The sequence below is a fragment of the Ranitomeya imitator genome, chromosome 6 (genome assembly GCF_032444005.1).
Source record: "Ranitomeya imitator isolate aRanImi1 chromosome 6, aRanImi1.pri, whole genome shotgun sequence".
NCBI classification, from domain to species: Eukaryota; Metazoa; Chordata; class Amphibia; order Anura; family Dendrobatidae; genus Ranitomeya; species Ranitomeya imitator.
Window position 1 is genome coordinate 316,346,468 of NC_091287.1, and position 24,512 is coordinate 316,370,979.

General features: G+C 46.2%; 12 pseudogenes; all 12 read left to right on the plus strand.

Annotated features, from left to right (window-relative positions):
• The first annotated feature begins 512 nt into the window (after positions 1 to 512).
• LOC138643713 (U2 spliceosomal RNA) lies at positions 513 to 726 on the plus strand (annotated as a pseudogene).
• Positions 727 to 1,891: 1,165 nt separating this feature from the next.
• On the plus strand, positions 1,892 to 2,105 carry LOC138643678 (U2 spliceosomal RNA; annotated as a pseudogene).
• A 5,690-nt stretch (positions 2,106 to 7,795) lies between these two features.
• LOC138643693 (U2 spliceosomal RNA) lies at positions 7,796 to 8,006 on the plus strand (annotated as a pseudogene).
• Positions 8,007 to 9,129: 1,123 nt separating this feature from the next.
• LOC138643679 (U2 spliceosomal RNA) lies at positions 9,130 to 9,343 on the plus strand (annotated as a pseudogene).
• Positions 9,344 to 10,500: 1,157 nt separating this feature from the next.
• On the plus strand, positions 10,501 to 10,717 carry LOC138643699 (U2 spliceosomal RNA; annotated as a pseudogene).
• A 1,158-nt stretch (positions 10,718 to 11,875) lies between these two features.
• Positions 11,876 to 12,083, plus strand: LOC138643725 (U2 spliceosomal RNA; annotated as a pseudogene).
• A 1,158-nt stretch (positions 12,084 to 13,241) lies between these two features.
• LOC138643691 (U2 spliceosomal RNA) lies at positions 13,242 to 13,458 on the plus strand (annotated as a pseudogene).
• Positions 13,459 to 14,616: 1,158 nt separating this feature from the next.
• LOC138643726 (U2 spliceosomal RNA) lies at positions 14,617 to 14,824 on the plus strand (annotated as a pseudogene).
• Positions 14,825 to 15,982: 1,158 nt separating this feature from the next.
• On the plus strand, positions 15,983 to 16,199 carry LOC138643687 (U2 spliceosomal RNA; annotated as a pseudogene).
• A 1,158-nt stretch (positions 16,200 to 17,357) lies between these two features.
• On the plus strand, positions 17,358 to 17,568 carry LOC138643695 (U2 spliceosomal RNA; annotated as a pseudogene).
• Positions 17,569 to 18,752: 1,184 nt separating this feature from the next.
• LOC138643721 (U2 spliceosomal RNA) lies at positions 18,753 to 18,960 on the plus strand (annotated as a pseudogene).
• A 1,158-nt stretch (positions 18,961 to 20,118) lies between these two features.
• Positions 20,119 to 20,329, plus strand: LOC138643696 (U2 spliceosomal RNA; annotated as a pseudogene).
• The last annotated feature ends 4,183 nt before the right edge of the window (positions 20,330 to 24,512 follow it).

The following is a 24,512-nucleotide window of genomic DNA, read 5'->3' on the forward strand; positions in this document are numbered from 1 at the left end:
AGGAGCTGTGTGAGGTGAATCTGTTGTCTTTTGAGCTTTTTATGTTTGGATTGGGTATGTGTGGGGAAAAGGAGAGAGTATTGTGGTTGATGATGGCATGTATAAAAGAGGTATTGTGGGATGTGAGGAATATGTATGTGTTTAAAAGGAAGGATATTGAGGTTAAAAATTGTATAAGAATCATTTTGGGAAAATTGTATTTTTGCTTTGTGTGTGATCAGAGGAGGAGAGGGGAGGTGGATGCAGAGGGAATTTGGAAAACTAAAAAGTGGAAACATTTTGTTAATGTATCTTGAGGTTTTTTTTGGTTGTTAACAATACTTTTTGTTGTGTTTTCCAATGATGATGGGAATGGCGGTTACATTGAGTTTGTGGCACGCTGTTTTGGGAGTTGAGTTCCATATCGTTTTGGATATCTGACTGTGGAACTTCCCATCTGAGGGAAAGAGAAAAAAAAAAAAAATGAGTGTCAGGCCTCGGGGGGCGGCATAAGTACAAAACCATTTCTGGTTATGGCTTTTCGGCCTTTTGGCTATGATCGTCGTCGTCGTCGCCGCCGCCCAAGATCAAGTGTAGTATCTGTTCTTATAAGTTTAATATCTGATACATCTTCTAAATGGACACCCTATAGTAAATGGATTTGGGAGATGGAAAAAGAGCTTGCTCTGTCCACTCCACGCATTGACCCGTTATTGCGGTATCTTCTTCGGGAACAGTGCACTCCTTCTCTGATACGGCTTCCAAATACAGATTGAATGGAAATCCGCACACGTTGTGTTTTAACCCATTATGTGAATTCTTTTCAGGGTCAAAGTTGCACATTTCAGATGCCAAATGCATTTTGCTAGATTTAACTTGACCAATTGCAACATTTTGGGCGCATTGCATTGTTTGCGCCTATGCATGTCAAGCATTGTATTGCGTTTAATATGAAATCTATCAATCAATCTCTCTTTATTGGTTGCAACCAGTGTGTGAAGATGTGGACATGTATTTGGCCTTTGTTACAGTGTTGCAAATATATCATCTGCAAAGTTAGGCCCCTTGCTATCAGTACTTAGTGTTTTAATTTAAGTAACCCAGAAGTAGTTCTGCCATACATACCACGTTTGTTACAGCATGATTTCTTTTGTAAAACATTGTCTCCCTCTTGTGGACGACTGACTTTTAAATTTGGTGTATATGTATTTAAAAAAAAAAAAAAAGAAAAAATTGTATCTGTGCTGATCTTGAATACACTGCCTATCTCCACCTCTGTGAGTATTCTAATGCTTTCTAGCAACCAGGTGCGCTGCCTGCATTAGATAGAATCTGCGCACGGAACTCTCACGTGTCACAATGGGCCCTTGGCCATGGTCCGGAACCCTCACGTGTCACAATGGGCTGGAACCCTCACGTGTCACAATGGGCCCTTGGCCTATATAAAGCAGTGCTGTGGCAGTCATCTTCAGTCTGCTGCTGGAACAGCGGCGGGCAGCATGGTGATAGGTAGGCAGCAGGGTCTATACCTGGCATCAGGAGAGCTAAGGGAAGACAGCTGCTCGCTTGTTTGTTTTTTGAATTTCCCTCTCGCCCCCCCTGCTGGCACTCAGTAGTGCACATTGGAACAAAGAGGGGGGAGGGTTACAATAGGTGGGGTTATGCAGATTAAAAACGAGGGGCTCACAGCTTGAACAAACAGCAGATCTGCCATTGTGAAGGCGTCTGCTTTGCTAAAATGTCCTCCTCAGGGCAATCTTTTGCTCCATCTCCCCAAAGGGTATCAGTGTTAGGCCTTGGTGCGGCACAAGTGCAAAACAATTTCTGGCTATTGCTTCTCGGCCTTCTGGCTAGGATGACGGATGAGTGTCAGGCCTCGGGGGGTGGCATAAGTACAAAACCATTTCTGGTTATGGCTTTTCGGCCTTTTGGCTATGATCGTCGTCGTTGTCGCCGCCGCCCAAGATCAAGTGTAGTATCTGTTCTTATCAGTTTAATATCTGATACATCTTCTAATTGGACACCCTATAGTAAATGGATTTGGGAGATGGAAAAAGAGCTTGCTCTGTCTACTCCACGCATTGACCCGTTATTGCGGTATCTTCTCCGGGAACAGTGCACTCCTTCTCTGATACGGCTTCCAAATACAGATTGAATGGAAATCCGCACAAGTTGTGTTTTAACCCATTATGTGAATTCTTTTCAGGGTCAAAGTTGCACATTTCAGATGCCAAATGCATTTTGCTAGATTTAACTTGACCAATTGCAACATTTTGGGCGCATTGCATTGTTTGCGCCTATGCATGTCAAGCATTGTATTGCGTTCAATATGAAATCTATCAATCAATCTCTCTTTATTGGTTGCAACCAGTGTGTGAAGATGTGGACACGTATTTGGCCTTTGTTACAGTGTTGCAAATATATCATCTGCAAAGTTAGGCCCCTTGCTATCAGTACTTAGTGTTTTAATTTAAGTAACCCAGAAGTAGTTCTGCCATACATACCACGTTTGTTACAGCATGATTTCTTTTGTAAAACATTGTCTCCCTCTTGTGGACGACTGACTTTTAAATTTGTGTATATGTATTTTAAAAAAAGGAAAAATTGTATCTGTGCTGATCTTGAATACGCTGCCTATCTCCACCTCTGTGAGTATTCTAATGCTTTCTAGCAACCAGGTGCGCTGCCTGCACTAGATAGAATCTGCGCACGGAACTCTCACGTGTCACAATGGGCTGGAACCCTCACGTGTCACAATGGGCCTTTGGCCTATATAAAGTGTAATGTCCACACGGTGTAAGGAATTTAAGAGAGAGTAAGCTTTAACTGTAGTTTATTCTTCTCATTTCCTCCAGCACACAGCATAACAGCAGCATAACATTCCCTCCTCAGGTCAGAACTGAAACTGAAACTCCTCTCAACTCCCGCCCTCGCTTTCTTAAAGAGACAGATCTAATTCTTATACATTACATCATCCCCTTTTTTTTTTTTTTTTTTTTATATACTTATATTAACAACCTAAAACAAATATTGACAATGTAACAACACGAAAATGTCCAAGAAAAACCATATGTCTGTATTGTCTTATTCCCCTTTTTTTTTAAACTATATCTCTTCAATAAGTCTCAATGGAGCCCTTCTTTCCCGTGTAGGGTAATGTCTGCGTTCATTGGGGGTGTCCAGTGCTGACGGATCAGTCACCTCTTGTTGGTCCTCTCCACCGTCGGGTATCAAATCTTCCACTGGTGGGAGTTCATTACCATTGTTCTGCGGTATGATTTTAAAATGTGAGGAATTTCGAGTGATGGAGTGTCCGTCTCGCTCAGCCGTGACCATACTGCATTTTCTCTCAGTAACATTATATTTTGCAGGACTATATACAGCTGAGGTTTTGTTGGTTGATTTTTGACGCACAACAACCATATCACCTCTTTTGAGGGCACATGGCTGTGCCCGGCGCCTTCTGTCTGCATAATGTTTCATGGCTTGCTTGTTAAAGAAATCCGTTGATCGCACTGAAGAGTCATTTGGTAAGGGATGACTGGTCACATCAGGGATCCGTGTACGAAGAGTTCTGCTGAACATTAGATGAGATGGCGCAGCATTAGTGGTGGAATGTGGCGTGTTGCGGTAATTGCGCAGGAATTTGTATAGTGACTGTTTCAGTGGGGTGTGCTCCAGGCTAGCTGCCTTGATTCGTTTCCCCATGGTGCGCATGAAACGTTCTACGATTCCATTAGCTTGCGGCCAGCAAGGTGTGATTTTTCTGTGGCCGAACCCCAAGTATTCAGAAAACTGTGCAAACACATGTCCATTGAATGGAGGTCCATTATCTGTTTTGACCACTCTTGGAATGCCATATGCAGAGAATATGTCGTCCAGTTCTGGTATGACACTATTAGCAGACGTTGAAGAGATGAATGAAATGACAGGGTATCTAGAATATTCATCAATTGTTACTAGAATGTATTGGCCATTTGCTAATGGTCCATATATGTCGACTGCCACTTCCTCCCATACAGCAGTGGGTAACGGAGACATTTGTAATGGCTCTAGAGTTGATGATGGAGTAATTAATTGACAAGTGGAGCAATGTCCAATCTTCTCTTCCACCAATTTATCCATATTTGGGAACCACACTTTTTCTCTGAGTAACTTTTTTTGTGCCAACAATTCCTAGATGACCTTTGTGTGCTATCTGTATGACTAGGTTGCGCAAGGCCTTAGGTACAACCAGTTTGGTACCACGAAGGATGAGTTGATCTTCAGTTACTGATAATTCCTCACGTACATTTGAAAATAGTTTTAACTCTTTCAGATCAATCCCATCTTCAGGAAATTTTTTCTTTTGAATTTCATGCCACCTTCTATTTTGAATAATTTGTATTAAGGCACAGAGTGTCTTGTCACTTGTTGTCGTATTCACAAACTGATCAACAGAAAGTGCTTTTGGCACGGCGTGAGCTGCAACAAAGTGGATGTATTCTTCAATGGAGGAATGCACAGGTAAATCATCATTCGTGGGATGTCTTGAGAGATAATCAGCCGGATTGCTGTATTTTCGAGGTTTGTGAACAATTTTGTGATTATAGTCCTGTAGACGTAGACCCCATCGTTCAATCCGTGCTGGCATTTTAGCTCGGGGATTTCCAAAAATTGTAAGGAGAGCTTGATGATCTGTGACAATGGTGAAGGGAGCGCCATAGAGAAATAAGTGAAAGTGTTCACATCCCCAGACGACTGCCAAGCTTTCTTTTTCAGGTTGTGATTACTTTCTTTCAGTGCTTGTTAAGCTTTTACTTGCATAAGAAATGATGTGGGGACTTTGATTGTCATCCTTGTATTGTGCTAAAATTGCACCCAGTCCCACGGGACTAGCATCCACAATCAGTTCGGTTCGAAGAGCTGGATCAAAATAGGCCATGGTGGTTGTTGAGCAGAGTTCCTTTTTGATTGTTTCAAAAGAGGCCTGACAGTCTTGGGACCATTGAAAAACGCAATTTTGTTTCGTAAGTTCCCTTAATGGAGTGCTGATTGTCGAAAAATTTGGAATATATCTAGCACAGTAACTTGCCATTCCAAGAAAAGAGCGCACTTCACTGGCATCCTGTGGAATTTAAGCTGCTCTGATGGATTCCACTTTCTTGGGATCAGGTCGTACTCCTTCCGCCGAGAAAATGTGACCATAGAACTCCAATGAATTTTTATCAAATTCGAATTTTTCTTTGTTTAAAGTGAGTCCAGCAGAGAGCAGACATTCAAAGATAGCATATAGAGCACGATTATGTTCAGCTTGAGTTTTCCCAAAAACCAGTATGTCATCACTGTAATTAAAGGCATTTGGAATATGTTGAATGACACTCCTTATCGTATCTTGAAAAATTTCTGCTGCTGAGCAGACCCCAAACGTCAATCTTTTGTATCTTCTGAGACCCACATGGGTGGAAAATGTTGTTAAGTATCTGGATTCTGGACTCAATTCTAATTGATGATAGCCCTTATTGAGGTCGAGCTTTGAAAAAACAGTTGCTCCATTTAATAAATTAATAATGTCATCAATTGTGGGTGAGATGTGTCTTTCCCTTTGAATAGCAGTGTTGGGCAGGCGCATGTCAACACACAGTCTTACCTGCTCTGGAGTCTTTGGTTTTGGAACTACCACAAGTGGAGAGACCCACGGAGTGGGACCAGAAACAGTTTCAATGTGACATCATCATCCATGAGTAATTGGAGTTCCTTTTCTACCTTCTTTCTCAGGTGAAATGGAATACACTGTGAGCCTGGGCTACTGGACGGACACTGTCATCCACATGAAGATGCACTTGAGAGTCCTTTAATTTTCCTAATCCACTAAATAGGGAGGGAAAACTATTCACCATGGCTTGTACATCCAGGTCCGCAGGGTCGGTTATGGTATGAACAATCTGGATGAGTCCTAGCTTCAAGGCAGTGTGATAGCTGAGAAGACAGCCTCCTGATCCTTGTAATGTGTGAAAAGTGGTTTTCTGCCTATTTTCTTTATAGCTAAGTTCAGCATCAAATTGTCCCATTGTACCTAGAGGTGTTTTAGATCCATATGGGAAGATTTTAGTATGCACTTGCTGTAAGGCTGGCTTTGTTTTCAACTGTTCATAAGTATTGCTGTCTATGATATCCACTGAAGCTCCTGTATCTATGGTAAAGGTGATATCCGTGTTGCAGATGGTGAGTGTAATACATGGAGCCTGCACTGAGCCAGTGACAGAAGTTGTGAACACATAGTTCTCAGCCACAGACATTTCTTCTATATCCTGATTTACCATTTTTATATTTGCAGGCTTTGTCATTGGCAGAGGAGACTTGTTGGGCGCTGATTTGCAGACAACTGCAAAATGGTTCCCTTTTCCACATTTACTGCAAGTTTGTCCTATAGCTGGACATTTGTTCATGTGGTGAGGGAAATCTTGTCCACATCTATAACATTTCTTCTGTTGCGGGGCCTGCTTGCCTTGTGCACTGTTATGTTTGAGATTATGCACATGTAAATTATCCCCACTCTCCATTGCACTTGCCTGATGATCTGCTATCTCTATAGCACGGGCCATCTTGAGTAAATCATGCAGAGAGAGATCCTGCTGCAGAGCTTTACGCCTTATGGTATTAGACGAGCAGGTGACAATTACTTGAGTTAGGATTTCATCATCTACGTCAGTAAATGCACACCCATGTGCTAGTTCTTTTAGCCGGGTGACATAGGTGTCTATGGATTCTTCTGGAAGCTGCTTAGCAATCCTGAACTTGTATCTTTCATATCTGATGTTTTGTTTAGGGTTGAAGTAGTCAGTGAGAGCTTTGGAGCATTTGCTGTACGTGTCTGTCACCGCTGCTGGTAATGTGCTGTATATGTCATAGACTCCTGTGCCCGCACAATGCAGGAACACGGCTTTTTTTCTGTTCTCCTCTTTTATATCTATTGCTTCCAGGAAATTCTCAAATCGATTTAACCATTTTCTCCAGTTATGAGAGAGATTAGTGACATCAGTCATATCAAACTGTGGGAACATGTGCAAGTATTCAGCCATGATGGAGTCTCTCAGTGGCGCTGGCGTGTGAAGCAGTAAAGCAGGGGTCAGTACTCACAGTAGCAGGTGATTCTATCCCATCCTCGTCGCCAGTTGTAATGTCCACACGGTGTAAGGAATTTAAGAGAGAGTAAGCTTTAACTGTAGTTTATTCTTCTCATTTCCTCCAGCACACAGCATAACAGCAGCATAACATTCCCTCCTCAGGTCAGAGCTGAAACTGAAACTCCTCTCAACTCCCGCCCTCGCTTTCTTAAAGAGACAGATCTAATTCTTATACATTACATAAAGCAGTGCGGTGGCAGTCATCTTCAGTCTGCTGCTGGAACAGCGGCGGGCAGCATGGTGATAGGTAGGCAGCAGGGTCTATACCTGGCATCAGGAGAGCTAAGGGAAGACAGCTGCTCGCTTGTTTGTTTTTTGAATTTCCCTCTCGCCCCCCCTGCTGGCACTCAGTAGTGCACATTGGAACAAAGAGGGGGAAGGGTTACAATAGGTGGGGTTATGCAGATTAAAAACGAGGGGCTCACAGCTTGAACAAACAGCAGATCTGCCATTGTGAAGGCGTCTGCTTTGCTAAAATATCCTCCTCAGGGCAATCTTTTGCTCCATCTCCCCAAAGGGTATCAGTGTTAGGCCTTGGTGTGGCACAAGTGCAAAACAATTTCTGGCTATTGCTTCTTGGCCTTCTGGCTTGGATGACGGATGAGTGTCAGGCCTCGGGGGGCGGCATAAGTACAAAACCATTTCTGGTTATGGCTTTTCGGCCTTTTGGCTATGATTGTCGTCGTTGCCGCCGCCCAAGATCAAGTGTAGTATCTGTTCTTATCAGTTTAATATCTGATACATCTTCTAATTGGACACCCTATAGTAAATGGATTTGGGAGATGGAAAAAGAGCTTGCTCTGTCCACTCCACGCATTGACCCGTTATTGTGGTATCTTCTCCGGGAACAGTGCACTCCTTCTCTGATACGGCTTCCAAATACAGATTGAATGGAAATCCGCACACGTTGTGTTTTAACCCATTATGTGAATGCTTTTCAGGGTCAAAGTTGCACATTTCAGATGCCAAATGCATTTTGCTAGATTTAACTTGACCAATTGCAACATTTTGGGCGCATTGCATTGTTTGCGCCTATGCATGTCAAGCATTGTATTGCGTTCAATATGAAATCTATCAATCAATCTCTCTTTATTGGTTGCAACCAGTGTGTGAAGATGTGGACACGTATTTGGCCTTTGTTACAGTGTTGCAAATATATCATCTGCAAAGTTAGGCCCCTTGCTATCAGTACTTAGTGTTTTAATTTAAGTAACCCAGAAGTAGTTCTGCCATACATACCACGTTTGTTACAGCATGATTTCTTTTGTAAAACATTGTCTCCCTCTTGTGGACGACTGACTTTTAAATTTGGTGTATATGTATTTAAAAAAAAAAAAAAGGAAAAATTGTATCTGTGCTGATCTTGAATACGCTGCCTATCTCCACCTCTGTGAGTATTCTAATGCTTTCTAGCAACCAGGTGCGCTGCCTGCATTAGATAGAATCTGCGCACGGAACTCTCACGTGTCACAATGGGCTGGAACCCTCACGTGTCACAATGGGCCCTTGGCCTATATAAAGCAGTGCGGTGGCAGTCATCTTCAGTCTGCTGCTGGAACAGCGGCGGGCAGCATGGTGATAGGTAGGCAGCAGGGTCTATACCCGGCATCAGGAGAGCTAAGGGAAGACAGCTGCTCGCTTGTTTGTTTTTTGAATTTCCCTCTCGCCCCCCCGCTGGCACTCAGTAGTGCACATTGAAACAAAGAGGGGGGAGGGTTACAATAGGTGGGGTTATGCAGATTAAAAACGAGGGGCTCACAGCTTGAACAAACAGCAGATCTGCCATTGTGAAAGCGTCTGCTTTGCTAAAATGTCCTCCTCAGGGCAATCTTTTGCTCCATCTCCCCAAAGGGTATCAGTGTTAGGCCTTGGTGCGGCACAAGTGCAAAACAATTTCTGGCTATTGCTTCTCGGCCTTCTGGCTAGGATGACGGATGAGTGTCAGGCCTCGGGGGGTGGCATAAGTACAAAACCATTTCTGGTTATGGCTTTTCGGCCTTTTGGCTATGATCGTCGTCGTCGTCGCCGCCGCCCAAGATCAAGTGTAGTATCTGTTCTTATCAGTTTAATATCTGATACATCTTCTAATTGGACACCCTATAGTAAATGGATTTGGGAGATGGAAAAAGAGCTTGCTCTGTCCACTCCACGCATTGACCCGTTATTGCGGTATCTTCTCCGGGAACAGTGCACTCCTTCTCTGATACGGCTTCCAAATACAGATTGAATGGAAATCCGCACACGTTGTGTTTTAACCCATTATGTGAATTCTTTTCAGGGTCAAAGTTGCACATTTCAGATGCCAAATGCATTTTGCTAGATTTAACTTGACCAATTGCAACATTTTGGGCGCATTGCATTGTTTGCGCCTATGCATGTCAAGCATTGTATTGCGTTCAATATGAAATCTATCAATCAATCTCTCTTTATTGGTTGCAACCAGTGTGTGAAGATGTGGACACGTATTAGGCCTTTGTTACAGTGTTGCAAATATATCATCTGCAAAGTTAGGCCCCTTGCTATCAGTACTTAGTGTTTTAATTTAAGTAACCCAGAAGTAGTTCTGCCATACATACCACGTTTGTTACAGCATGATTTCTTTTGTAAAACATTGTCTCCCTCTTGTGGACGACTGACTTTTAAATTTGGTGTATATGTATTTAAAAAAAGGAAAAATTGTATCTGTGCTGATCTTGAATACGCTGCCTATCTCCACCTCTGTGAGTATTCTAATGCTTTCTAGCAACCAGGTGCGCTGCCTGCATTAGATAGAATCTGCGCACGGAACTCTCACGTGTCACAATGGGCCCTTGGCCATGGTCCGGAACCCTCACGTGTCACAATGGGCTGGAACCCTCACGTGTCACAATGGGCCCTTGGCCTATATAAAGCAGTGCGGTGGCAGTCATCTTCAGTCTGCTGCTGGAACAGTGGCGGGCAGCATGGTGATAGGTAGGCAGCAGGGTCTATACCTGGCATCAGGAGAGCTAAGGGAAGACAGCTGCTCGCTTGTTTGTTTTTTGAATTTCCCTCTCGCCCCCCCTGCTGGCACTCAGTAGTGCACATTGGAACAAAGAGGGGGGAGGGTTACAATAGGTGGGGTTATGCAGATTAAAAACGAGGGGCTCACAGCTTGAACAAACAGCAGATCTGCCATTGTGAAGGCGCCTGCTTTGCTAAAATGTCCTCCTCAGGGCAATCTTTTGCTCCATCTCCCCAAAGGGTATCAGTGTTAGGCCTTGGTGCGGCACAAGTGCAAAACAATTTCTGGCTATTGCTTCTCGGCCTTCTGGCTAGGATGACGGATGAGTGTCAGGCCTCGGGGGGCGGCATAAGTACAAAACCATTTCTGGTTATGGCTTTTCGGCCTTTTGGCTATGATCGTCGTCGTCGTCACCGCCGCCGCCCAAGATCAAGTGTAGTATCTGTTCTTATCAGTTTAATATCTGATACATCTTCTAATTGGACACCCTATAGCAAATGGATTTGGGAGATGGAAAAAGAGCTTGCTCTGTCCATTCCACGCATTGACCCGTTATTGCGGTATCTTCTCCGGGAACAGTGCACTCCTTCTCTGATACGGCTTCCAAATACAGATTGAATGGAAATCCGCACACGTTGTGTTTTAACCCATTATGTGAATTCTTTTCAGGGTCAAAGTTGCACATTTCAGATGCCAAATGCATTTTGCTAGATTTAACTTGACCAATTGCAACATTTTGGGCGCATTGCATTGTTTGCGCCTATGCATGTCAAGCATTGTATTGCGTTCAATATGAAATCTATCAATCAATCTCTCTTTATTGGTTGCAACCAGTGTGTGAAGATGTGGACACGTATTTGGCCTTTGTTACAGTGTTGCAAATATATCATCTGCAAAGTTAGGCCCCTTGCTATCAGTACTTAGTGTTTTAATTTAAGTAACCCAGAAGTAGTTCTGCCATACATACGACGTTTGTTACAGCATGATTTCTTTTGTAAAACATTGTCTCCCTCTTGTGGACGACTGACTTTTAAATTTGGTGTATATGTATTTTAAAAAAAGGAAAAATTGTATCTGTGCTGATCTTGAATACGCTGCCTATCTCCACCTCTGTGAGTATTCTAACACTTTCTAGCAACCAGGTGCGCTGCCTGCATTAGATAGAATCTGCACACGGAACTCTCACGTGTCACAATGGGCCCTTGGCCATGGTCCGGAACTCTCACGTGTCACAATGGGCTGGAACCCTCACGTGTCACAATGGGCCCTTGGCCTATATAAAGCAGTGCGGTGGCAGTCATCTTCAGTCTGCTGCTGGAACAGCGGTGGGCAGCATGGTGATAGGTAGGCAGCAGGGTCTATACCTGGCATCAGGAGAGCTAAGGGAAGACAGCTGCTCGCTTGTTTGTTTTTTGAATTTCCCTCTCGCCCCCCCTGCTGGCACTCAGTAGTGCACATTGGAACAAAGAGGGGGGAGGGTTACAATAGGTGGGGTTATGCAGATTAAAAATGAGGGGCTCACAGCTTGAACAAACAGCAGATCTGCCATTGTGAAAGCGTCTGCTTTGCTAAAATGTCCTCCTCAGGGCAATCTTTTGCTCCATCTCCCCAAAGGGTATCAGTGTTAGGCCTTGGTGCGGCACAAGTGCAAAACAATTTCTGGCTATTGCTTCTCGGCCTTCTGGCTAGGATGACGGATGAGTGTCAGGCCTCGGGGGGCGGCATAAGTACAAAACCATTTCTGGTTATGGCTTTTCGGCCTTTTGGCTATGATCGTCGTCGCCGCCGCCCAAGATCAAGTGTAGTATCTGTTCTTATCAGTTTAATATCTGATACATCTTCTAATTGGACACCCTATAGTAAATGGATTTGGGAGATGGAAAAAGAGCTTGCTCTGTCCACTCCACGCATTGACCTTTTATTGTGGTATCTTCTCCGGGAACAGTGCCCTCCTTCTCTGAAACGGTTTCCAAATACAGATTGAATGGAAATCCGCACACGTTGTGTTTTAACCCATTATGTGAATTCTTTTCAGGGTCAAAGTTGCACATTTCAGATGCCAAATGCATTTTGCTAGATTTAACTTGACCAATTGCAACATTTTGGGCGCATTGCATTGTTTGCGCCTATGCATGTCAAGCATTGTATTGCGTTCAATATGAAATCTATCAATCAATCTCTCTTTATTGGTTGCAACCAGTGTGTGAAGATGTGGAGACGTATTTGGCCTTTGTTACAGTGTTGCAAATATATCATCTGCAAAGTTAGGCCCCTTGCTATCAGTACTTAGTGTTTTAATTTAAGTAACCCAGAAGTAGTTCTGACATACGTACCACGTTTGTGACAGCATGATTTCTTTTGTAAAACATTGTCTCCCTCTTGTGGACGACTGACTTTTAAATTTGGTGTATATGTATTTTAAAAAAAGGAAAAATTGTATCTGTGCTGATCTTGAATACGCTGCCTATCTCCACCTCTGTGAGTATTCTAACACTTTCTAGCAACCAGGTGCGCTGCCTGCATTAGATAGAATCTGCACACGGAACTCTCACATGTCACAATGGGCCCTTGGCCATGGTCCGGAACTCTCACGTGTCACAATTGGCTGGAACCCTCACGTGTCACAATGGGCCCTTGGCCTATATAAAGCAGTGCGGTGGCAGTCATCTTCAGTCTGCTGCTGGAACAGCGGCGGGCAGCATGGTGATAGGTAGGCAGCAGGGTCTATAACTGGCATCAGGAGAGCTAAGGGAAGACAGCTGCTCGCTTGTTTGTTTTTTGAATTTCCCTCTCGCCCCCCCTGCTGGCACTCAGTAGTGCACATTGGAACAAAGAGGGGGGAGGGTTACAATAGGTGGGGTTATGCAGATTAAAAACGAGGGGCTCACAGCTTGAACAAACAGCAGATTTGCCATTGTGAAGGCGCCTGCTTTGCTAAAATGTCCTCCTCAGGGCAATCTTTTGCTCCATCTCCCCAAAGGGTATCAGTGTTAGGCCTTGGTGCGGCACAAGTGCAAAACAATTTCTGGCTATTGCTTCTCGGCCTTCTGGCTAGGATGACGGATGAGTGTCAGGCCTCGGGGGGCAGCATAAGTACAAAACCATTTCTGGTTATGGCTTTTCGGCCTTTTGGCTATGATCGTCGTCGTCGTCACCGCCGCCGCCCAAGATCAAGTGTAGTATCTGTTCTTATCAGTTTAATATCTGATACATCTTCTAATTGGACACCCTATAGCAAATGGATTTGGGAGATGGAAAAAGAGCTTGCTCTGTCCACTCCACGCATTGACCCGTTATTGCGGTATCTTCTCCGGGAACAGTGCACTCCTTCTCTGATACGGCTTCCAAATACAGATTGAATGGAAATCCGCACAAGTTGTGTTTTAACCCATTATGTGAATTCTTTTCAGGGTCAAAGTTGCACATTTCAGATGCCAAATGCATTTTGCTAGATTTAACTTGACCAATTGCAACATTTTGGGCGCATTGCATTGTTTGCGCCTATGCATGTCAAGCATTGTATTGCGTTCAATATGAAATCTATCAATCAATCTCTCTTTATTGGTTGCAACCAGTGTGTGAAGATGTGGACACGTATTTGGCCTTTGTTACAGTGTTGCAAATATATCATCTGCAAAGTTAGGCCCCTTGCTATCAGTACTTAGTGTTTTAATTTAAGTAACCCAGAAGTAGTTCTGCCATACATACCACGTTTGTTACAGCATGATTTCTTTTGTAAAACATTGTCTCCCTCTTGTGGACGACTGACTTTTAAATTTGGTGTATATGTATTTTAAAAAAAGGAAAAATTGTATCTGTGCAGATCTTGAATACGCTGCCTATCTCCACCTCTGTGAGTATTCTAATGCTTTCTAGCAACCAGGTGCGCTGCCTGCATTAGATAGAATCTGCGCACGGAACTCTCACGTGTCACAATGGGCCCTTGGCCATGGTCCGGAACCCTCACGTGTCACAATGGGCTGGAACCCTCACGTGTCACAATGGGCCCTTGGCCTATATAAAGCAGTGCGGTGGCAGTCATCTTCAGTCTGCTGCTGGAACAGCGGCGGGCAGCATGGTGATAGGTAGGCAGCAGGGTCTATACCTGGCATCAGGAGAGCTAAGGGAAGACAGCTGCTCGCTTGTTTGTTTTTTGAATTTCCCTCTCGCCCCCCCTGCTGGCACTCAGTAGTGCACATTGGAACAAAGAGGGGGGAGGGTTACAATAGGTGGGGTTATGCAGATTAAAAACCAGGGGCTCACAGCTTGAACAAACAGCAGATCTGCCATTGTGAAGGCGTCTGCTTTGCTAAAATGTCTTCCTCAGGGCAATCTTTTGTTCCATCTCCCCAAAGGGTATCAGTGTTAGGCCTTGGTGCGGCACAAGTGCAAAACAATTTCTGGCTATTGCTTCTCGGCCTTCTGGCTAGGATGACGGATGAGTGTCAGGCCTCGGGGGGCGGCATAAGTACAAAACCATTTCTGGTTATGGCTTTTCGGCCTTTTGGCTATGATCGTCGTCGCCGCCGCCCAAGATCAAGTGTAGTATCTGTTCTTATCAGTTTAATATCTGATACATCTTCTAATTGGACACCCTATAGTAAATGGATTTGGGAGATGGAAAAAGAGCTTGCTCTGTCCACTCCACGCATTGACCTTTTATTGTGGTATCTTCTCCGGGAACAGTGCCCTCCTTCTCTGAAACGGTTTCCAAATACAGATTGAATGGAAATCCGCACACGTTGTGTTTTAACCCATTATGTGAATTCTTTTCAGGGTCAAAGTTGTACATTTCAGATGCCAAATGCATTTTGCTAGATTTAACTTGACCAATTGCAACATTTTGGGCGCATTGCATTGTTTGCGCCTATGCATGTCAAGCATTGTATTGCGTTCAATATGAAATCTATCAATCAATCTCTCTTTATTGGTTGCAACCAGTGTGTGAAGATGTGGAGACGTATTTGGCCTTTGTTACAGTGTTGCAAATATATCATCTGCAAAGTTAGGCCCCTTGCTATCAGTACTTAGTGTTTTAATTTAAGTAACCCAGAAGTAGTTCTGACATACGTACCACGTTTGTGACAGCATGATTTCTTTTGTAAAACATTGTCTCCCTCTTGTGGACGACTGACTTTTAAATTTGGTGTATATGTATTTTAAAAAAAGGAAAAATTGTATCTGTGCTGATCTTGAATACGCTGCCTATCTCCACCTCTGTGAGTATTCTAACACTTTCTAGCAACCAGGTGCGCTGCCTGCATTAGATAGAATCTGCACACGGAACTCTCACATGTCACAATGGGCCCTTGGCCATGGTCCGGAACTCTCACGTGTCACAATTGGCTGGAACCCTCACGTGTCACAATGGGCCCTTGGCCTATATAAAGCAGTGCGGTGGCAGTCATCTTCAGTCTGCTGCTGGAACAGCGGCGGGCAGCATGGTGATAGGTAGGCAGCAGGGTCTATAACTGGCATCAGGAGAGCTAAGGGAAGACAGCTGCTCGCTTGTTTGTTTTTTGAATTTCCCTCTCGCCCCCCCTGCTGGCACTCAGTAGTGCACATTGGAACAAAGAGGGGGGAGGGTTACAATAGGTGGGGTTATGCAGATTAAAAACGAGGGGCTCACAGCTTGAACAAACAGCAGATTTGCCATTGTGAAGGCGCCTGCTTTGCTAAAATGTCCTCCTCAGGGCAATCTTTTGCTCCATCTCCCCAAAGGGTATCAGTGTTAGGCCTTGGTGCGGCACAAGTGCAAAACAATTTCTGGCTATTGCTTCTCGGCCTTCTGGCTAGGATGACGGATGAGTGTCAGGCCTCGGGGGGCGGCATAAGTACAAAACCATTTCTGGTTATTGCTTTTCGGCCTTTTGGCTATGATCGTCGTCGTCGTCACCGCCGCCGCCCAAGATCAAGTGTAGTATCTGTTCTTATCAGTTTAATATCTGATACATCTTCTAATTGGACACCCTATAGCAAATGGATTTGGGAGATGGAAAAAGAGCTTGCTCTGTCCACTCCACGCATTGACCCGTTATTGCGGTATCTTCTCCGGGAACAGTGCACTCCTTCTCTGATACGGCTTCCAAATACAGATTGAATGGAAATCCGCACAAGTTGTGTTTTAACCCATTATGTGAATTCTTTTCAGGGTCAAAGTTGCACATTTCAGATGCCAAATGCATTTTGCTAGATTTAACTTGACCAATTGCAACATTTTGGGCGCATTGCATTGTTTGCGCCTATGCATGTCAAGCATTGTATTGCGTTCAATATGAAATCTATCAATCAATCTCTCTTTATTGGTTGCAACCAGTGTGTGAAGATGTGGACACGTATTTGGCCTTTGTTACAGTGTTGCAAATATATCATCTGCAAAGTTAGGCCCCTTGCTATCAGTACTTAGTGTTTTAATTTAAGTAACCCAGAAGTAGTTCTGCCATACATACCACGTTTGTTACAGCATGATTTCTTTTGTAAAACATTGTCTCCCTCTTGTGGACGACTGACTTTTAAATTTGGTGTATATGTATTTTAAAAAAAGGAAAAATTGTATCTGTGCAGATCTTGAATACGCTGCCTATCTCCACCTCTGTGAGTATTCTAATGCTTTCTAGCAACCAGGTGCGCTGCCTGCATTAGATAGAATCTGCGCACGGAACTCTCACGTGTCACAATGGGCCCTTGGCCATGGTCCGGAACCCTCACGTGTCACAATGGGCTGGAACCCTCACGTGTCACAATGGGCCCTTGGCCTATATAAAGCAGTGCGGTGGCAGTCATCTTCAGTCTGCTGCTGGAACAGCGGCGGGCAGCATGGTGATAGGTAGGCAGCAGGGTCTATACCTGGCATCAGGAGAGCTAAGGGAAGACAGCTGCTCGCTTGTTTGTTTTTTGAATTTCCCTCTCGCCCCCCCTGCTGGCACTCAGTAGTGCACATTGGAACAAAGAGGGGGGAGGGTTACAATAGGTGGGGTTATGCAGATTAAAAACCAGGGGCTCACAGCTTGAACAAACAGCAGATCTGCCATTGTGAAGGCGTCTGCTTTGCTAAAATGTCTTCCTCAGGGCAATCTTTTGTTCCATCTCCCCAAAGGGTATCAGTGTTAGGCCTTGGTGCGGCACAAGTGCAAAACAATTTCTGGCTATTGCTTCTCGGCCTTCTGGCTAGGATGACGGATGAGTGTCAGGCCTCGGGGGGCGGCATAAGTACAAAACCATTTCTGGTTATGGCTTTTCGGCCTTTTGGATATGGTCGTCGTCGCCGCTGCCGCCCAAGATCAAGTGTAGTATCTGTTCTTATCAGTTTAATATCTGATACATCTTCTAATTGGACACCCTATAGTAAATGGATTTGGGAGATGGAAAAAGAGCTTGCTCTGTCCACTCCACGCATTGACCCGTTATTGCGGTATCTTCTCTGGGAACAGTGCACTCCTTCTCTGATACGGCTTCCAAATACAGATTGAATGGAAATCCGCACACGTTGTGTTTTAACCCATTATGTGAAATCTTTTCAGGGTCAAAGTTGCACATTTCAGATGCCAAATGCATTTTGCTAGATTTAACTTGACCAATTGCAACATTTTGGGCGCATTGCATTGTTTGCGCCTATGCATGTCAAGCATTGTATTGCGTTCAATATGAAATCTATCAATCAATCTCTCTTTATTGGTTGCAACCAGTGTGTGAAGATGTGGACACGTATTTGGCCTTTGTTACAGTGTTGCAAATATATCATCTGCAAAGTTAGGCCCCTTGCTATCAGTACTTAGTGTTTTAATTTAAGTAACCCAGAAGTAGTTCTGCCATACATACCACGTTTGTTACAGCATGATTTCTTTTGTAAAACATTGTCTCCCTCTTGTGGACGACTGACTTTTAAATTTGGTGTATATGTATTTTAAAAAAAGGAAAAATTGTATCTGTGCTGATCTTGAATACACTGCCTATCTCCACCTCTGTGAGTATTCTAATGCTTTCTAGCAACCAGGTGCGCTGCCTGCATTAGATAGAATCTGCGCACGGAACTCTCACGTGTCACAATGGGCTGGAACCCTCACGTGTCACAATGGGCCCTTGGCCATGGTCCGGAACCCTCACGTGTCACAATGAGCTGGAACCCTCACGTGTCACAATGGGCCCTTGGCCTATATAAAGCAGTGCAGTGGCAGTCATCTTCAGTCTGCTGCTGGAACAGCGGCGGGCAGCATGGTGATAGGTAGGCAGCAGGGTCTATACCTGGCATCAGGAGAGCTAAGGGAAGACAGCTGCTCGCTTGTTTGTTTTTTGAATTTCCCTCTCGCCCCCCCTGCTGGCACTCAGTAGTGCACATTGGAACAAAGAGGGGGGAGGGTTACAATAGGTGGGGTTATGCAGATCAAAAACGAGGGGCTCACAGCTTGAACAAACAGCAGATCTGCCATTGTGAAGGCGTCTGCTTTGCTAAAATGTCCTCCTCAGGGCAATCTTTTGCTCCATCTCCCCAAAGGGTATCAGTGTTAGGCCTTGGTGCGGCACAAGTGCAAAACAATTTCTGGCTATTGCTTCTCGGCCTTCTGGCTAGGATGACGGATGAGTGTCAGGCCTCGGGGGGTGGCATAAGTACAAAACCATTTCTGGTTATGGCTTTTCGGCCTTTTGGCTATGATCGTCGTCGCCGCCGCCCAAGATCAAGTGTAGTATCTGTTCTTATCAGTTTAATATCTGATACATCTTCTAAATGGACACCCTATAGTAAATGGATTTGGGAGATGGAAAAAGGGCTTGCTCTGTCCACTCAACGCATTGACCCGTTATTGCGGTATCTTCTCTGGGAACAGTGCACTCCTTCTCTGATACGGCTTCCAAATACAGATTGAATGGAAATCCGCACACGTTGTGTTTTAACCCATTATGTGAAATCTTTTCAGGGTCAAAGTTGCACATTTCAGATGCCAAATGCATTTTGCTAGATTTAACTTGACCAATCGCAACATTTTGGGCGCATTGCATTGTTTGCGCCTATGCATGTCAAGCATTGTATTGCGTTCAATATGAAATCTATCAATCAATCTCTCTTTATTGGTTGCAACCAGTGTGTGAAGATGTGGACACGTATTTGGCCTTTGTTACAGTGTTGCAAATATATCATCTGCAAAGTTAGGCCCCTTGCTATCAGTACTTAGTGTTTTAATTTAAGTAACCCAGAAGTAGTTCTGCCATACATACCACGTTTGTTACAGCATGATTTCTTTTGTAAAACATTGTCTCCCTCTTGTGGACGACTGACTTTTAAATTTGGTGTATATGTATTTTAAAAAAAGGAAAAATTGTATCTGTGCTGATCTTGAATACGCTGCCTATCTCCACCTGGGTGAGTATTCTAATGCTTTCTAGCAACCAGGTGCGCTGCCTGCATTAGATAGAATCTGCGCACGGAACTCTCACGTGTCACAATGGGCCCTTGGCCATGGTCCGGAACCCTCACGTGTCACAATGGGCTGGAACCCTCACGTGTCACAATGGGCCCTTGGCCTATATAAAGTAGTGCGGTGGCAGTCATCTTCAGTCTGCTGCTGGAACAGCGGCGGGCAGCATGGTGATAGGTAGGCAGCAGGGTCTATACCTGGCATCAGGAGAGCTAAGGGAAGACAGCTGCTCGCTTGTTTGTTTTTTGAATTTCCCTCTCGCCCCCCCTGCTGGCACTCAGTAGTGCACATTGGAATAAAGAGGGGGGAGGGTTACAATAGGTGGGGTTATGCAGATTAAAAACGAGGGGCTCACAGCTTGAACAAACAGCAGATCTGCCATTGTGAAGGCGTCTGCTTTGCTAAAATGTCCTCCTCAGGGCAATCTTTTGTTCCATCTCCCCAAAGGGTATCAGTGTTAGGCCTTGGTGCGGCACAAGTGCAAAACAATTTCTGGCTATTGCTTCTCGGCCTTCTGGCTAGGATGACGGATGAGTGTCAGGCCTCGGGGGGCGGCATAAGTACAAAACCATTTCTGGTTATGGCTTTTCGGCCTTTTGGATATGGTCGTCGTCGCCGCTGCCGCCCAAGATCAAGTGTAGTATCTGTTCTTATCAGTTTAATATCTGATACATCTTCTAATTGGACACCCTATAGTAAATGGATTTGGGAGATGGAAAAAGAGCTTGCTCTGTCCACTCCACGCATTGACCCGTTATTGCGGTATCTTCTCTGGGAACAGTGCACTCCTTCTCTGATACGGCTTCCAAATACAGATTGAATGGAAATCCGCACACGTTGTGTTTTAACCCATTATGTGAAATCTTTTCAGGGTCAAAGTTGCACATTTCAGATGCCAAATGCATTTTGCTAGATTTAACTTGACCAATTGCAACATTTTGGGCGCATTGCATTGTTTGCGCCTATGCATGTCAAGCATTGTATTGCGTTCAATATGAAATCTATCAATCAATCTCTCTTTATTGGTTGCAACCAGTGTGTGAAGATGTGGACACGTATTTGGCCTATGTTACAGTGTTGCAAATATATCATCTGCAAAGTTAGGCCCCTTGCTATCAGTACTTAGTGTTTTAATTTAAGTCACCCAGAAGTAGTTCTGCCATACATAGCACGTTTGTTACAGCATGATTTCTTTTGTAAAACATTGTCTCCCTCTTGTGGACGACTGACTTTTAAATTTGGTGTATATGTAGTTTAAAAAAAGGAAAAATTGTATCTGTGCTGATCTTGAATACGCTGCCTATCTCCACCTCTGTGAGTATTCTAATGCTTTCTAGCAACCAGGTGCGCTGCCTGCATTAGATAGAATCTGCGCACGGAACTCTCACGTGTCACAATGGGCTGGAACCCTCACGTGTCACAATGGGCCCTTGGCCTATATAAAGCAGTGCGGTGGCCAGGGCCGCCATCAGGGCATGACAGCCGTGACTGGCGTATGGGGCCCGGTGAGCAGAGGGGGCCCGCATCGGGCCCCGTCTCATCTGGTCACCGGGCCCCCCCTGCAGGCGCTGCGGCAGCGGCACACTATTGACGTGCGGGCCCGCGCCCGCACGTCAATAGTTAACAGCCGCCAGCCAGTCTGAGGCTGGCGGCTGAATAGGGCCGCAGTGCGCACTCGCCGCCGCCGGCGTCTGACGTCATTGTCAGCCGCCGGGCCCGGCGGCGAGTGCGTCTGTGTGGAGCCTGGAGAGGGAGCTTCACCCAGCGCTGGAGCTTGGCCAGGTAAGAAGTTGTGTTGTTTTTTTTTCTTTGAGAGCTGCTGCGATCCAGGGGGGCCCGGGGGGCAGGATGATGGACACACAGGGGCAGAAATGCTGGACACACAGGGGCAGAATGGTGGACACACAGGGGCAGAAATGCTGGACACAGTGGGGCAGAATGGTGGACACAGTGGGGCAGAATGGTGGACACACAGGGACAGAAATGCTGGACACAGTGGGGCAGAATGGTGGACACACAGGGGCAGAATGGTGGACACACAGGGGCAGAATGGTGGACACACAGGGGCAGAATGGTGGACACACAGGGGCAGAATGGTGGACACAGTGGGGCAGAATGCTGGACACACAGAGGCAGAAATGCTGGACACAGTGGGGCAGAAATGCTGGACACAGTGGGGCAGAATGGTGGACACACAGGGGCAGAATGATGGACACACAGGGGCAGAATGGTGGACACAGTGGGGCAGAATGCTGGACACACAGGGGCAGAAATGCCGGACATAGTGGGGCAGAATGGTGGACACAGTGGGGCAGAATGCTGGACACAGTGGGGCAGAAATGCTGGACACAGTGGGACAGAATGGTAGACACACAGGGGCAGAATGGTGGACACAGTGGGGCAGAATGCTGGACACAGTGACACAGGGGCAGAAATGCCGGACACAGTGGGGCAGAATGGTGGACACAGTGGGGCAGAATGCTGGACACAGTGGGGCAGAAATGTGGACACACAGGGGCAGAAATGCTGGACACAGTGGGGCAGAAATGCTGGACACAGTGGGGCAGAAATGCTGGACACAGTGGGGCAGAAATGCTGGACACAGTGGGGCAGAAATGCTGGACACAGTGGGGCAGGATGCTGGACACAATGGGGGCAGGATGCTGGACACAGTGGGGCAGAAATGCTGGACACAGTGGGGCAGAAATGCTGGACACAGGGGCAGAAATGCTGGGCACAGTGGGACAGAATTGTGGACACACACAGGGGCAGAAATGCTGGACACACAGTGGGGCAGAAATGCTGGACACAGTGGGGCAGAATGCTGGACACACAGGGGCAGAAATGCTGGACACAGTGGGGCAGAAATGCTGGACACAGTGGGGCAAAAAAGCTGGACACAGGGGCAGAAATGCTGGACACAGTGGGACAGAATGGTGGACACACACAGGGGCAGAAATGCTGGACACACAGTGGGGCAGAATGCTGGACACAGTGGGGCAGAATGCTGGACACACAGGGGCAGAAATGCTGGACACAGGGGCAGAAATGCTGGACACAGGGGCAGAAATGCTGGACACAGTGGGGCAGAATGCTGGACACACAGTGGGGCAGAATGCTGGAGACAGGGGCAGAAATGCTGGACACACAGTGGGGCAGAATGCTGGACACAGTGGGGCAGAATGCTGGACACACAGGGGCAGAAATGCTGGACACAGTGGGGCAGAAATGCTGGACACAGTGGGGCAAAAATGCTGGACACAGGGGCAGAAATGCTGGACACAGTGGGACAGAATGGTGGACACACACAGGGGCAGAAATGCTGGACACACAGTGGGGCAGAATGCTGGACACAGTGGGGCAGAATGCTGGACACACAGGGGCAGAAATGCTGGACACAGGGGCAGAAATGCTGGACACGGGCAGAAATGCTGGACACAGTGGGGCAGAATGCTGGACACACAGTGGGGCAGAATGCTGGACACACAGTGGGGCAGAATGCTGGACACACAGTGGGGCAGAATGCTGGACACACAGTGGGGCAGAATGCTGGACACACAGTGGGGCAGAATGCTGGACACACAGTGGGGCAGAATGCTGGAGACAGGGGCAGAAATGCTGGACACAGTGACAGGGGCAGAATGCTGGACATTGGGGCAGAATGCTGGACACACAGAGGCAGAAATGCTGGACACAGTGGGGCAGAATGCTGGACACAGTGGGGCAGAATGCTGGACACACAGGGGCAGAAATGCTGGACACAGGGGCAGAAATGCTGGACACAGGGGCAGAAATGCTGGACACAGTGGGGCAGAATGCTGGACACACAGTGGGGCAGAATGCTGGAGACAGGGGCAGAAATGCTGGACACACAGTGGGGCAGAATGCTGGACACAGTGGGGCAGAATGCTGGACACACAGGGGCAGAAATGCTGGACACAGTGGGGCAGAAATGCTGGACACAGTGGGGCAAAAATGCTGGACACAGGGGCAGAAATGCTGGACACAGTGGGACAGAATGGTGGACACACACAGGGGCAGAAATGCTGGACACACAGTGGGGCAGAATGCTGGACACAGTGGGGCAGAATGCTGGACACACAGGGGCAGAAATGCTGGACACAGGGGCAGAAATGCTGGACACGGGCAGAAATGCTGGACACAGTGGGGCAGAATGCTGGACACACAGTGGGGCAGAATGCTGGACACACAGTGGGGCAGAATGCTGGACACACAGTGGGGCAGAATGCTGGACACACAGTGGGGCAGAATGCTGGACACACAGTGGGGCAGAATGCTGGAGACAGGGGCAGAAATGCTGGACACAGTGACAGGGGCAGAATGCTGGACATTGGGGCAGAATGCTGGACACAGTGGGGCAGAAATGCTGGACACAGTGACAGGGGCAGAATGCTGGACACAGTGACAGGTGCAGAATGCTGGACACAGGGGCAGACTGTGAGACCCAGGGGCAGAATGCGAGACACGGGGCAGAATGGAGATACGGGGCATGATTGGAGACACGGGGCAGGATGAAAGACATGGGGGCATGACTGGAGACAGATGGGGCAGGATTGGAGACAGATGGGGCAGAATGGAGACACAGGGGGCATGATTGGAGACAAGTGTCAGGATTGCAGACATGGGGGCATGGTTGGAGACATAGGGGGCAGAATGGAGACATGGGGCATGATTGGAGACACTGGGGGCAGAATTGGAGACAGATCGTGCAGGATCATGGGGCAGGATGGATATGATGGAGACAGATGGGGCAGGATGGAGAGATCACATGGGGCGATCATATGGGGCAGGATAAGGAGATCATATGGGGCAGAATGGATACTCATGAGGGCAGGATGGGAGAATATCTGGCTGACGCCAGGAATGAGACACACGGGGCCAGGCTGGGTGATATTATTAATACCATAGGGGCTAATTTAGGGATATTATTACTGCAGTGATGTATTTATTTTA